Raw genomic sequence first — 13,562 nt, 5'->3', positions numbered from 1 at the left:
ATGATAGGATGTAAGTAGGCAATTAAGGTTATTGTTGTTGAGCTTCTGAGGTATATGGGAAGCCCTTAATGAGCATGACCTTGTGTCCCAGCCCTGTGCAGGCTCAGGTTGCCTTGGATTAAGGGAGGGCAAGATGATGCCTAAGGAAAGAATTTCAAGACAAAGGTAAACCCCTCCCTACCGCACACACTCATGCAAAATTTGTGTCACAATAGTAGCTACTATTTATTGAGCACCTATTTTATGCTGGTCGCTGTTATTCACGGGCATAGGGTTTCATCTAGAAATCCCCACCCCCCCACCCCCAGCAGCCCTATGATGTAGGTTCCATGATTAGCCCCATTTGCTGGTGGAGAAATCAAGGCCCGAAGTGGTGAAAGATGAAGCTGGAATTTGGGTGTGAATATGCTAGACTCAGAGCCTGTGCTCTTGACCTCTACCAGTATCCAAGGGGATGCAGGGTAGGTTGGACAGCAGCCAGGTCTGGGGGAAGAGGCCTGGGTAGGCAGGCGGGAGCCCTGGGTTCGCATCCGGCTCTGTGTGACTGAGGGCGGGTCACCTCATTCGTTTGGCACGTAGTTCCCTCGGTTGGCTCTGCACCAGGCACTGAGGATATGCAGGAAAAAAACCCATCCTCTCCATGGTTTGCTCCTGGGCAGCAGGGGAACCAGCATCATCAATTTGATTCAATGTGACAAGGGTCATCAACTATTTCTTCCTCCTCGGCTCTATTGTCTTCCTCTGTGAAACTTTCAGCAAGGGGTTGGGAAGTCAAGGGTTGCAAACTCAAAGACCAACAGAGCAAGTTTGGAATGCAGACAGTCTGGAGTCCTGGCTCCACCGCTTGCAGCTCTGTGACTCAGGGCCGGTCCTCTCTGGGCCTCAACTTCCTCATCTGTTGAGTGGAGATAACACATATACACACTGAGCTCGTGGGATAACACAGAGCCATCCCTGATTCGTAGGGTAACCCACATAGATACCTAACTCGCAGCGTAACCCATATACAAATCGAGCTCATAGGATTCTGTGGGCTAAGACACACGCGGCCAGACCTAGCTCGTGGAATAGTACACAGACATGCCTCACTCGTGGGAGAGCAGTGGAGGTAAGGACTGTGCAGTGAGACGGCAGATGCCCCATAGAAATGCTGCTGTGCCGAAACGCGAATCCTCTGAGTGTTCAAGGAAATCCAGAAACCGCACTTTCAATGTTTAAAATGTGTTCAGACAGACGGTGACTATACTTATCACGGTGAGCAAGAGTAATTTATAGAATTGTCAGATCAATACGTTGTACACCTGAGACTACCAGAATGTCACAATTACACTTCAATCATAAATTTTAAACTTAATTAAAACCAAGAAGTAAAGCTCTAAGAATACTAATAAAAAAAAATAAAGAGGGGCGCCCGGGTGGCTCAGTTGGTTGGGCAGCTAACTTTCGCTCGGGTCATGATGTCACCATTCTCGAGTTCCAGCTGTGCTGAGTGCTCAGACAGCACCTGGAGCCTGCTTCCGATTCTGTGTCTCCCTCTCTCTCTTCCCTCCCTTGCTCATGATCTCTCATGAATAAAATAAATAAATAAATAAATAAATAAATAAATAATCTCTCTCTCACACACACAAAAATAAAGAAACATAAAAAAAATTTTTTTTAATAAAGAAAAAAGTCACACTGGTAAGAAAAAAAAAAGTGTTCAATACCTCCTGAATCTTAAAAACTTTGATTGAGCTAAGAAACACATCTGTGGGCCTGATTTTGTCCCTGGCCCTGTGGACTTCATAACAGCCAAAGTCTCTGCTGATTCTGGTCTCTGAATAGGAAAGAGGACAAGGAAGGTGTTGCCCCAACTCAAATTTAACCAGGCAGAATTGGAATCAGTTGCATACAGTAGAAAATTCTAAACTAACAGTAGCCAAAACTGGAAAGAAGTTTATTTCTCTGTCTTGTAAAAGATGTCCAGGGGCGCTTGGTGGTTCAGTTGGCGAAGCATCCAATTCTTGATTTCAGTTCAGGTCAAGATCTCACACACGGAACCTGTTTGGGATTCTCTCTCTCCCTCACTCTCTGCCCCTCCTCCCCTCTCAAATATAAATAAAATAAACATTAAAAAAAAGTACAAAGATGGGCAACGCAGGCTAGTATGGCAACTCTGTGCAGATGCCTCCTTCCATCTCTCTGCTCTGCCGTCCCAAGCATGTGGCCTTTATCCTCATTGTCCAGCATGGCTGCTGGAGCACTGGCCATCACATCTGCAGCCCAAGACAGCAGAGTGAAGGAAGAGCTCTCCTCTTTTAAAGATAATTCCTGATTTCCTCATGCCACTTCCACTCTTATAGTCAAATGGCCATACCTAATTGAAAAGAAGACTGAGAAACGCTTATAGCCGGGAGGCAAGGTAGCTAGCTAAAATGCGAGGTCCACCTGCTCAAGAAGAGGAGACAATGAGCCATTTGTGCCACATCAAAGAACTGGGTGTGTGAGGAGGGTGTGTGGATGGGCGGAGGGGTGTTGCCAGGCTGCCAGATTCTGCCTTCTAGGCCTCAGGTGTCTTTACAGCCCTGTCTGACCAAGAGAAGAAAATCAGAGAATAAGACCGAAAGAGGGTAGCTGAATATAATAATGACAGCAACAACTTACCAAGGACCTGCTATATTCCAGGCTCCGCGCTGAGCCCCGGTGAACATCACAGATTAGCATCCCAGGCTCTCTCGTGGGTGAGCCTCCTGCTGTGAGGCGGGAGGTCCTGTCCTGCCCTTGCCAGCTGGGGAAGGAGACTTAGAAGTCCGCCGTCTGCCAGACAGATAACCACCAGCCTTTCTGTTTTCAGTCCTGCCCTACACCTCGGTCTTTGGAGGTTCTTGGTCTCTCTCATCCCTGAGCCTTTGATCTCCAGTTGTCTTGTGTCCTGATGGCTCCCCTGAACAGTCAGGGTTCAACTTTCTGGGTTTCTCAAGTCAGCCTAGCATCTGTTTTCCAGCTTCTAGAGTTTGGTTGACTGTTCTCATCTGCTGTGAGCTCCTCACATGGTCTCTTTGTCCCAGTGGAGAGGTGTGCATTTTTAAAAATGCTTTTATGTCATTTTATTAGAATTTCAAAAACAATGGAGGCGAATAAATGTGTTCAGTCTGCCGTGTTTAACCAGGAGCCTCCAGCCTGCATTCTTGGGGCGCCCTCAGCACACAGGGTTCTCTCTTGCTCTTAACCCTGGGGAATGTTTCTCTCTCGCCTCCATAGCCCAAACCTGCTTGTCAAGTGCGACGGCCTTGCCGCCCTCTTCTTTGTACTTAGGAAAAAGAAATCTCTGATATGGCTCATTTCTGAGAAGTGTGGACTTTAACAAGTTAAAATTTGAAGGTGGGGATGAGAGTTAGTCATTTCTGAATTGGAACATCAGAGTAAATCTCCCTCCAAAGCAATATTTCCACTGTGTTTACAATGGAGTCCAAAGTCAACGCTCAAGGGGAAAGCCAGGTAGAGCCACGCTTATCCTTACAAACGACTGAACACAGACACATTGCCTCTCGGTGAGTCTGACACAGTCACCATTTCCTCCAGAGTTTTCTCCCGGTGTCTTGGTGAAGTGCCTGCAGGAGATCCTGGTTTTGGTTGAGGAGCCATGTTCCATGAACAACACGCACCTCCAGACCCTGGGACCCCTCCGTGCACCGTGATGCTCGTGATGCTGGTAAGAAAAGGGGCACATGGTCCCCAAGAACTAGGGTGACCGACCGCCCTAGTTTGGTGGGACTGAGGAGTTTCTGGGGACACAGGACAGTTGCAGGGCAAACCGGGTGGGTGGCCGCCCTGCAGACCTGCTCCTCACACGCGCTCCCGGGCGTGTGCTTGCTGCGCACGTAGCTGAACATGCTCATCCCTGCTGTTACCACCTACCCCGGCAGATGGTGGAGTAGCTCAGAGAGTGCGCTCTGGAGCCAGGATGCGGGGGCCAAACCCTAGCTCCAACACTCACCAGCTCTGAAGCAAGTCACTTTACCTCTCTCTGCCTCAGTTTCCTCATCTATAAAACGGGAATCATAGTCAGAACAAGTCTACTCCGTAGGTTTCTGCAAGGATCAAGTGAGTTAATAGATATAAAGCACTTAGAATGTTTACAGGCCACCATCTCTTATCTGAAACCCTGATGTCTCAGGGCCCTCGTGTGTTTTGGGATTTTGGAAGCTTTTGGGTTTTAGAAAGCACACACCAGGGGCGCCTGGCTGGCTCGGTCAGTGAAGCGTTTGACTCTTGATCTCGGGGTTGTAAGTTTGAGCCCCACGTTGGGTGTAGAGATTACTTAAAAATAAAACCTTAAAGGGGCGCCTCAGTGGCTCAGTTGGTTGAACATCCAACTCTTGATTTTGGCTCAGGTCATGATCCCCCGGTCGTGGGACTGAGCCCCACGTCAGGCTCTGCGCTGAGCATGAAACCTGCTTAAGATTCTGTCTGTCCCTCTGTCCCTCTTCCCAGCTCACACTCTAAAAAAACAAGATAAAATCTTTTTTAAAAAAAAGACAAAGCACACACCTTATGTTATGTAACACACCAGTGGGGTCTGGGTTAGCATCCCATAATTAAACACATTAATATTTCTGCAGAAAAGAATGTATGAATATTTATACATGTGCTCAGGTTAGATTTGGGGCACCAAATGAATTTTGGTACTAACCTTATTTTGTTCAGAATTTCTTGGATTCAGAAGTACGGGGAAGGAGTCGTAGACGTGTACAGTTTGCTGGTGTTATTATTGTTATTATTATTTTTGAAAGAGAGAGCACAAGCAGAGGAGGGGCAAAGAGAGAGGTAGAGAGAGGATCCCAAGCAGGCTCCCCGCCGTCAGCACAGAGCCCCACAAGGGCTCAAACTCACCAACCGTGAGATCATGACCTGAGCTGAAATCAAGAGTCAGATGCTTAACCGACGGAGCCACCCAGGTGCCCCTGCTGGTATTATTGTTTAACGGACATCTGGTGTAGCTACCACACAATTGTTCCTTAAGGACAACTCAGGCTCTTGTGCCCAAGGTCCTCACTCATTCCTGAAGCTTCCTAGTGGGGTCTTTCTGCACCAGCAGCTGTGAAGGGACATTCTCTTTTCTTCTTTCTCTACCCAGACCCTCAGTGTAGTAATTTCTCTCTGTTCCTGTCAATATGTGGATGGTGGGTGGTTGTTGGCGATAGTGGCAGCTGGATGCAAATTCAAGTCCCCAAGCACCTTCCTGGGTCTGAGCTGGGGAGCCCGCTGGGCCCCGGTGGCCAGAGCAGGGGCGTGGGTGGTGGTCATCAGCGTGGAAAAGTCACGAGCAAGCTGAGCTTCCGGCAAAGCGGCCATGGGTTCCGTGGGTCTGGTCTGGGAGGTGATATGGTAAAGCCAAAGAAGGAGTCACGGCCCCTCAGCAGCCCCTGGGCATCCACAAAATCACCACCAAAGACACTGATTTACTTGCAGAAAAGTGTCAGAGGAGACTAGTTGGGGCGTGTCTGGGAAATGCACTCCGGGAAATGCATGCTTGGCGGGTTACTAGGGAGTTACGGTGACTTCAAGGAGCAGGCGAAGCCCCCCAGCACAGCCACTGGGAGAGGGCTCGCCTCCAACGGCTCTCCACCCTTCACAGAGTGCCCTCCCCGCCCTCCTGACGCACACATTCCTGGCACAACGGCCTCGACAGGGGATTATTTTGCAGATTGTTTCTTTCTGGGTGTGATTGTCTGGGAAGGAAAATTGGCTTCTGCGTGTTTTCAGTGGAGCTTTGGCAACCAGGGACGTGGGCTCTTTCCCAAGAGGGAGAGAGAAAGGGAGGATTGGGGTCAGGCCTCCAGGCCAGACGCAGGTCTAGCCCCTTGGGGAAGGCGCCTGATTTTGCCCGTAGGGCATTTCTGAGCCTTCTGCAAACTGGAATCAGAGCAGTCATGGTTCCCCCATCTTTTCACACCCTCCACTACATGGGGTGCCCCCTTCCCTTCTTTGCCACTTAGCTCCCCCTTTACCCCCAAAGGGCCCTAGACTTTCAACCTCTCCCTCTTTTCTCACTTCCTCTCTGCTCGCAAGTAAAGAACTTAAGAAAGAATCCTGGACCAGGAGCCGTGAGACTTCAGTCCAAGTTCAGCTCTGCCCACCAATACACTGTGACCTCGAACTGGTCCCTTGTCTTCTGTGTGCCTCAATCAGGAAGACTGAGGTCAGGGATCAGGTGAGCTAGAAAATCCCAGCCAGGCTGAAAGGGGCAGCTTAACGTTGCCGCGTGGAAAAGTGAGCCCAGTGCTACCCGATTTCCGACTTTCCGGAAGAAGCTGTATTAGTCAGAATAGGTTGCCATAACAAGCAGCCCCAACTTTCAAGGCTTTAAAATTCCTAAGGCATGTATCCTGGTCCCACCACAGTCCAGCGTGGGCCAGCCACGGGTCCTCCCCCTGCCCACTCCTTTTGTCTGGTGGCTCAGCCACCGCCTAGGGCCACTCCCCAGGTCCTCCCCTGGACCCCTGCTGTTCATTCCGTGGCCTCCGTGCCAGGCGGCCTCCCGCAGGAGTCTATCGGTGAGGCGGCGGCCTCCCCCTCGTTTTGCACTCGCACAGCTCATTCCACAAACATCTACTGCATGCCTACTCCACACCAGGCCCCACGACAGAGAAGGAGGACGTGAGAACCCCCAGGAAACCCTTCCTTCCCTTGAGGAGCTCACAGCTGTTTTGACCTCTGGGTGGAAAACAGTGTTGGATTTTTAAAACTAAATATTAGAGCTATTTGTCACTGCGTTACATTTTAGCAGTGGCCCAGTCCTTAATCGAAAAGAAGGACTCCCTGAGGGGGAAATTCTAGGCCTAATGACTGCTAGGGAGGGCCCAGGCAGAGTCCACGGGTGGGAATGTCCCTTCCAGGCTCTAGGGTTCAGTGTGTGGGAGGGTTCAGGCAAGTGCTTTGCCCCAGCCTCAGCCTTCACCTCTGTGAAATGGGGAAAGGGATCTATCTCAGAGGCTGTAGGGAAATAAGAGAGCCACATAGCACAGCTGATCACGGTGCAGAGAACACTGGAGATGCAACCCCCGCCCCCACCCCCGCCCCCGGCCCCGGCCAGTCCCCAGCAACCACTGTAGTGAGTCAGGGCTGACTGTTTTGGGGCAGGCAGTGTGTCAGTGTCAACCTTAATTCCCAACCAACATTTTCTGGGTGTGACCCTGGGCCAGGCCCTGGGGACGTGTAGTGAGAAGGTCTGGCCCCGATGACAGGAACTTAGAGTCCTGGGGCAGCTGCCTTGTGACTTCTGTGGGTGTGAGGCTGGCCCTCACCTGACCCCTCACGGGGGTGAGCCAGCCCTCGCCCTCAAAGCGAGAGGCGGATGGGGGGATGCACGTGGATTCCAAGTCACTTGACTGTAACAAGCAGGTTGATCATCTTGGTGGACATCAGCAAGGCAGCGTCAGAAGCCCGGGGTGAGGCCCCCTGGGCCGGGGGTTGGGGAGCGTTGAGACGGCAAAGGAGGAAGAAAAGCCTTCTGCTCAGGCCTCGCTTCACAAAGGCGATGTTACCACTTACTCTGGGACCAGAGCACTTCTGCTGGTCGAACACCACCAAGGTGCGGCCATAAGACCCATTTTATAGGGGGCGCCTGGGTGGCTCAGTCGGTTAAGCATTAGACTTTGGCTCAGGTCATGATGTGAGTTCGAGCCCCGTATCTGAGCTCCTCTCTCCCCATCTCTCTGCCCCTCCCCTGCGCGTGCTCGTGTCCGACTTCGGCTCGGTCATGATCTCACAGTTCGTGAGTTCGAGTCCCACGTCGGGCTCTGTGCTGACAGCTTAGAGCCTGGAGCCTGCTTCAGATTTGGTGTCTCCCTCTCTCTCTGACCCTCCCCCGTTCATGCTCTGTCTCTGTCTCAAAAATAAACGTTAAAAAAAATTTTTTTTAATATTAAAAAAAACCCCATATTATAGATGAGGACATTGAGGTGCATAACGATGAGGCCAACTTTCTCAAGTCTATAGGGCTGCTAAGGGGTGGCCTGGAGATTCAAACCCGGGTCGACACTCTCTTCTGTGCTTCACAATGGTGCCCGGGAGGGAGATTCCTGTTGAGGGTCTCAGAGGACCTCCTCCCTGAGTTCCCAGTCAGCTGTGCAGGACCGAGGAAGGGAAGCAGGCTGGCTAGGGCTCTGAGGGATCCGGCAAGAAGTATATTTCTCTGTCCGCGGTGTGCGGTTCATCTGGGAAGCTGAGGTTACTTCCTCCCTCCCTTTCTCCCTCCCCTCCTTCCTTCTCTCTTCTTCCTTTCTCTTTTTTTCTTCCTCCCTCCCTCCCCTCCCTACTTCCTTCCCTCTCTTCCTCCTTCCTTCTTTTCTTCCTTCTCTCCCTCCTTCCTTCCTTCCTTGCCTCTCTCTTCCTTCTTCTTCCTTCCTTCCCTCCCTCTCTTCTTCCTTCTCCTTCCTTCCCTCAATACTTCCTTCCCTCCATCCTTTCCTCCCCCCTCTTCCTCGTCTCTTCCTTCCTTCCTTTTCTTCCTTCCTTCCTTCCCTCCCTCCGTTCGTTCGTTAGTTCCTTCCTTCCAGGTGGATTCCCAGCCCTGGCAGTTACTGTCTGGGTGACCCTGGTAGGTCACTTCAGCCTTCTGAGCCTATGAGTCTACTGTATACCAGGTACTGCTCAAAATATACTGAGGGCAAACAGTGAGCTAGACAGACTTGGTCTCCAGCATCCTGGGGCAGCGAACTGGCTCTGGAGGCCTCCTAGAAGAAGCGATGCTCGAGGTGCATGGGGTGGGCATGGTGGGGATCTCGTGCTGCAGAGAGGTGGAAGGGGATTTCTCGGGCTTACGGTGAAACTCACAAAGCTTAAGCTCTAGAGCCCCTCACTTGCCAGGCGACTTCCAGTGACCTGGGAGGGGCCCCAACAATGCACACTCAGGATCACATGCTATTGTAGAGTCCGCCAAAGCAAGCTATTTCCACTGCAATTAAGAATGCTGCCTCTCCCCTCTCCAACTTCCTCCCTGTCACACTTCCCCTCCTTTTGGGTATCGGGGGAGCTGCCGTGGCATTTTGGGTATCTAGCTAAGGGGAAGCTGTCACAGAATACTGACATCGATGAAAATAAAAAATAATAAAACTCAAACTACACCAACACAAACAGGATGTGGACAAGAAACTGGTTGAGAGGTGACATCGATGCAAATAATTTTTAAGGTTGGTAATCAAGGAAACCTGCAAGTCCTGAGATCCTCTATGATCCTTGATCTCGAAGTTTTTTGAAATTTGACAGTAATCCTAAGACCTTTGACATTACCAATAATGACTTGTGAAGTTGAAGGAACTTTTTGAAACTATTGACAACGGGGGAAAAAAACTTTGGGTCACCTGTGCTAAAGAAAACTAAGTTATCTTCTTATTCTCTCTAAAGAAAATGTCACATGAAGAGATTTCCCCAAAAGTATATAACCAAAATGTAGGAATAAAGGTATTATGGCAGCATATCAGGTGATTAACATAAATATTATATTGTTTTTCTGGACATTGTGTAGCATTTATGAACTTTTTAAATTTTGTTGTGGTTTTGTTTCTCATTCTAACTATTCACATTTTTGTCTGATTTTGGGGGGTTTTTTCTTAAAGAAAGTCTCCAGCTTTATATGTGTCAGGCCCACAAAATCTGATGCAATTCTATGGAGAGGATACAGCATGTACAAAGGCCCAGTGGTAGTGGGGTGGGAACTTTGCTGTGTTTAAGGAATAGAAGTACAGAGAGGACAGGCAGAGGAGGAGAGGAAGGTATTGCCCATAACCCTGACTTGACCTCTCACTGGCTATGTGGCCAAACAGGGATCTCCAGAGAGATCAAGGCCAAACAAAGGACCTCATAAGTCTTTCTTCAACCTCCTACCAGTGCAGGAATCCTCTCTCTGACAGCTTCCCACTGACTCTGGCTCTGCATACCCCCTGGGATGGGAAGCTCACTAAAATCCTATGCTATCATAACTCAAAACTCTGATTGTGGGAAGTTCTTTTGTCAAGCTGACCACTAACTGCCTTCAGTTCCCTCTTGGGTCCTCATCTTCCCTAGGGACCCAGAAATCATTGGTTACTGCCAGCTTCTTCCCATTTCTTTTTTTATTTCAAGAGAGAGAGAGAGCATGAGTGGGGGTGGGGAGCAGAGAGAGAAGGAGAGAGAGAATCTCAAGCAGGCTCCGTGCTGTTGGTGCAGAGCCCGATGTGGGGCTTGATCCCACGACCGCAAGATCATGACCTGAGCCAAAATCAAGAGTAGGACGCTCAACCAACTAAGCCACCCAGGTGCCCCTTCCCCATCTCATTACAGCTCTGCAGACACCGGAGGGCAGTGTTCAGGTTCGGTTCTTGCCCAGTATAACCTGGCTTCCTTCAGACGTTCGTTCTATGACTTGACTTCCAAAATCTTTCTCATCCATCATCTGATTCCTTAACCACTCACACATATACAATGATGATGATGATAGCTAATATGAGTTGAGTGCACACTATGTACTAGGCTCTGTGTCGGGTGTTGCTTATGCCTAATCCTTAAGGCAAATCCTAGAAAACAGGTAGTCATAAAGCCCATTTTACATAGGAGGAAATCAAGGCTCAAAGAGACTAAATAACCAGGTTAGTTTACAGAACCCATACAGGTGGTACAAACAGATTCTTTGACTTCAGAGCTCATGCTTTGGATCACCACATTAAATGACTGGAATGGGAGGGGAGGTGCCTGGGTGGCTCAGTCGGTTAAGCATCTGACTTCAGCTCAGGTCATGATCTCACGGTGTGTGAGTTTGAGTGCCGTGCTGACAGCTCAGAGCCTGGAGCCTGCTTCAAATGCTGTGTCTCCCTTCCCCCTCTCCTGCTCATGCTCTGTCCCTCTCTGTCTCTCAAAAACAAATTAATTTTAAAATAATTTTTTAAAATTAAAAAAAAAAGAAACAAAAAAATAAATGGCTGGAATTAGGGGGTTCCAGTCTGTGCAGATGAGAATAATTCTGTTTCAAGGCTGTAACGTGGACATTCTGTCTATGTTTTTAGTCTGCTGACCTGTCCAGTACATTGTGGGTGGACTTGCCTTATATATTGTGTGACCCAATATATAAATCAATCCGTCTTTCCCACCTTCCCCTTCACTCTGTGTACACACACACACACACACACACACACACACACACACACACACAATCTTCTACTGGTTCTGTTTCTCTGCGGAACCTAGCCTGACAAAGGTCCTGTCTCCCCGCCTTCTGACTGCATGTGTCTTAACGAGGCCTCTAAGATCACCAAGTCCAATCTGCATAATAGTATCCATTAATGGGACCAACGTGATTCCTGTGAGATGGCGAGACAGTCATGCAGAGCCTGGGGACTGACCTACTGCTGAAGGAAGGTGGTGATGGTGAGCTGCCATCCCTGCCCGTGAACTCAAACCACTCTGGTAGGAGAGGAAGAGCCCTGAGTATTCTTCTGCTAACCGTGTCACATTGGGTAAGTTGCTTCCCTTCTCTGGGTCTCAGTTTTCTCCTCTGTAAAACGAGAGGGCTGGGATAGATGACCTTCAAAGACCCTGCCACTCCTTCTTATCCTGAGCTGGTACAAATAACCAGAGCTTTCTGTCTTACCTGCTGCAGGATACTGACAATCTGTCAGTTTCTCTCACCCTCTGTTTTCTTCCTGGAGCGAAATCGCCCATGACCTACCTCTTAGTGTGACTATGCAGCTAACGTGCAGTAAACACCGAGATTAAGGGCACTGGCTTTAACAGGTGGCCAAACTTGACTTTGAGTCTGAGATCCACCACCACTTGGCTCTGAGGACTCCTTGAGCAATCACCTCACTTCACCTCTCTCAGCCTGTGACCTCACCTGCTGAACAAAGACTAACGTGCTGACCTTGAAGGACTGAAGGTGAGATCAGATCCTGACTATACTTTTTTTTTTTTTTTTGAGAAAGAGTGCATGCACACACGTGTAAGTGGGGGAGGGGCAGAGAGAGAATCCCGGGCAGGCTCCTCGCTAAGCATGGATGTCAGGATCCAACCCAGGACCCTGGGATCATGACCTGAGCCGAAATCAAGAGTTGTATGTTCAACCGACTGAGCCACCCAGGCACCCCTGAAATTAGATCCTGATTATAAAGTGCTCATCACATCTTAGGTACCTGATGAGTTTCTAGGCCTCTTTCCTCCCTGAATCCCTGTGTTCACAATCTTTCAAAGCTTTAGCCTCCTCAAAAAGGAATAAGGAACCCTACTGGGTGCTGTCCTAGTGACTTCACATACTGCTTCAATTTACTGAAAGTTACCTGCTAGACAAATAAAGGTTCACAATCATCTTTTTCCACTAGGGAAACAGGAATAAAAGGATTCTGTAGGGCAGCAGAGTGAGTCTAGGTAAAGGACACACACTCTATTCCCTTAAGTAGTAGGGGGGCCAGGAATGGGCCAAAAGAGCAGAGGGGAGTGCCTGAAAACTGATTATTCGGGGCCTCTAGCATCCTGTGCTCTCTGGGGCCCCTCCTGGGAGGAGAGGAGTCAAGTTTGTGCAAAGAGAGACTCACAATAGGAAAGGCACCAGGGCTGGAGGTGCCCTGCAGCCTGCCCCAATCCCTCCTGGCTGGGGAAGGGGAGATCTGCTCACCAGACACCTGACCCTGTGGAGGCCCTGCCCGCTGGGCCCTGCTAAAGGCCAGCTGCACCTGGTGGCAGTGATCTCAGAGCAGGGGCTGCTGAACCCAGCTGGGTACGGCCGGGGACAAAGTAGGAAACAGCCTGCCATTGTGTTCCCTCTTCCCCTGCCCCTACCCCCGGTCCGTCAGGGAGTCAGGGAGCTGAGCCCCCAGCCGCCACCTCCTTACAAAATGACCAGACCACCATTCACACCTGCTGGGCCCTGCATGCTGTGCTGAACAGGCTCCACTCTGGCCCAGGACCCTCTAATGGCCTGCAAGGGATGGGGGGGAGGGGAGAGGGACTGGCAGATGGCCACCTTCACTTGACAGTCAAGTAGAACAGGGCCCAGAGTAGGGCCGGTTTATGTGTCTGCCTCCTCCACCAGACTATGAGCAACTTGAGGTGAAGGACTAGGTCTTGATCACTGGGTCATTCATTCCAGGTAGAGGAAATAGGCAAATGCAAAGGTCCTGAGGCAGAAATGCACGTTGGAGAACCATCTTGGTCAGTGAGCAGAGTAGTGAGAAAAATTACAGGTGAGTTGAAGAAGTGAGCTCTGACTGGAACACGTGAGGCCTTGTAGACCATGAAAACAAGTCTGGCTTTTATTCTAGTTGCCAAGAAATTCACTGAAAGATGTCTGCTCTGAGAGTAGATACTGCAAATAGCCAGAAAGATAGTAGCCTCATGTTCTGGCATCCAGCATGGGTAGCAGACCGTTACCTGGTCAGTCCCAGAGAGTGTGACCGTGTTCTGATGTGGAAGCACCAGGGGGGCCCTCCCCCTGCCCAGGAGCCAGAGAATAATACTTCAAAAATAAAAAATAAAAAAAACACTAAGAAACATTTTTTAAAAGGGGCACCTGGGTGGCTCAGTCAGTTAAGCATCCGACTTCAGCTCAGGTCATG

At 49.8% G+C, this 13,562-nt stretch overlaps 1 long non-coding RNA gene across 1 annotated transcript in view; it reads right to left on the bottom strand.

The window, feature by feature from the left end:
• Nucleotides 1–319: 319 nt before the first annotated feature.
• LOC122237184 overlaps nucleotides 320–13,562 on the bottom strand; it is a 40,109-nt gene continuing 26,866 nt past the window's right edge. The window contains exon 4 of the long non-coding RNA XR_006215419.1: nucleotides 320–895. This is a non-coding gene — a long non-coding RNA (uncharacterized LOC122237184). The remainder of the gene's footprint in view (nucleotides 896–13,562) is intronic.

The sequence above is a fragment of the Panthera tigris genome, chromosome A3 (genome assembly GCF_018350195.1).
Source record: "Panthera tigris isolate Pti1 chromosome A3, P.tigris_Pti1_mat1.1, whole genome shotgun sequence".
NCBI lineage: Eukaryota > Metazoa > Chordata > Mammalia > Carnivora > Felidae > Panthera > Panthera tigris.
The sequence above is the reverse complement of the archived record's forward strand: the minus strand, read 5'-3'. Positions and strand labels throughout refer to the sequence as shown.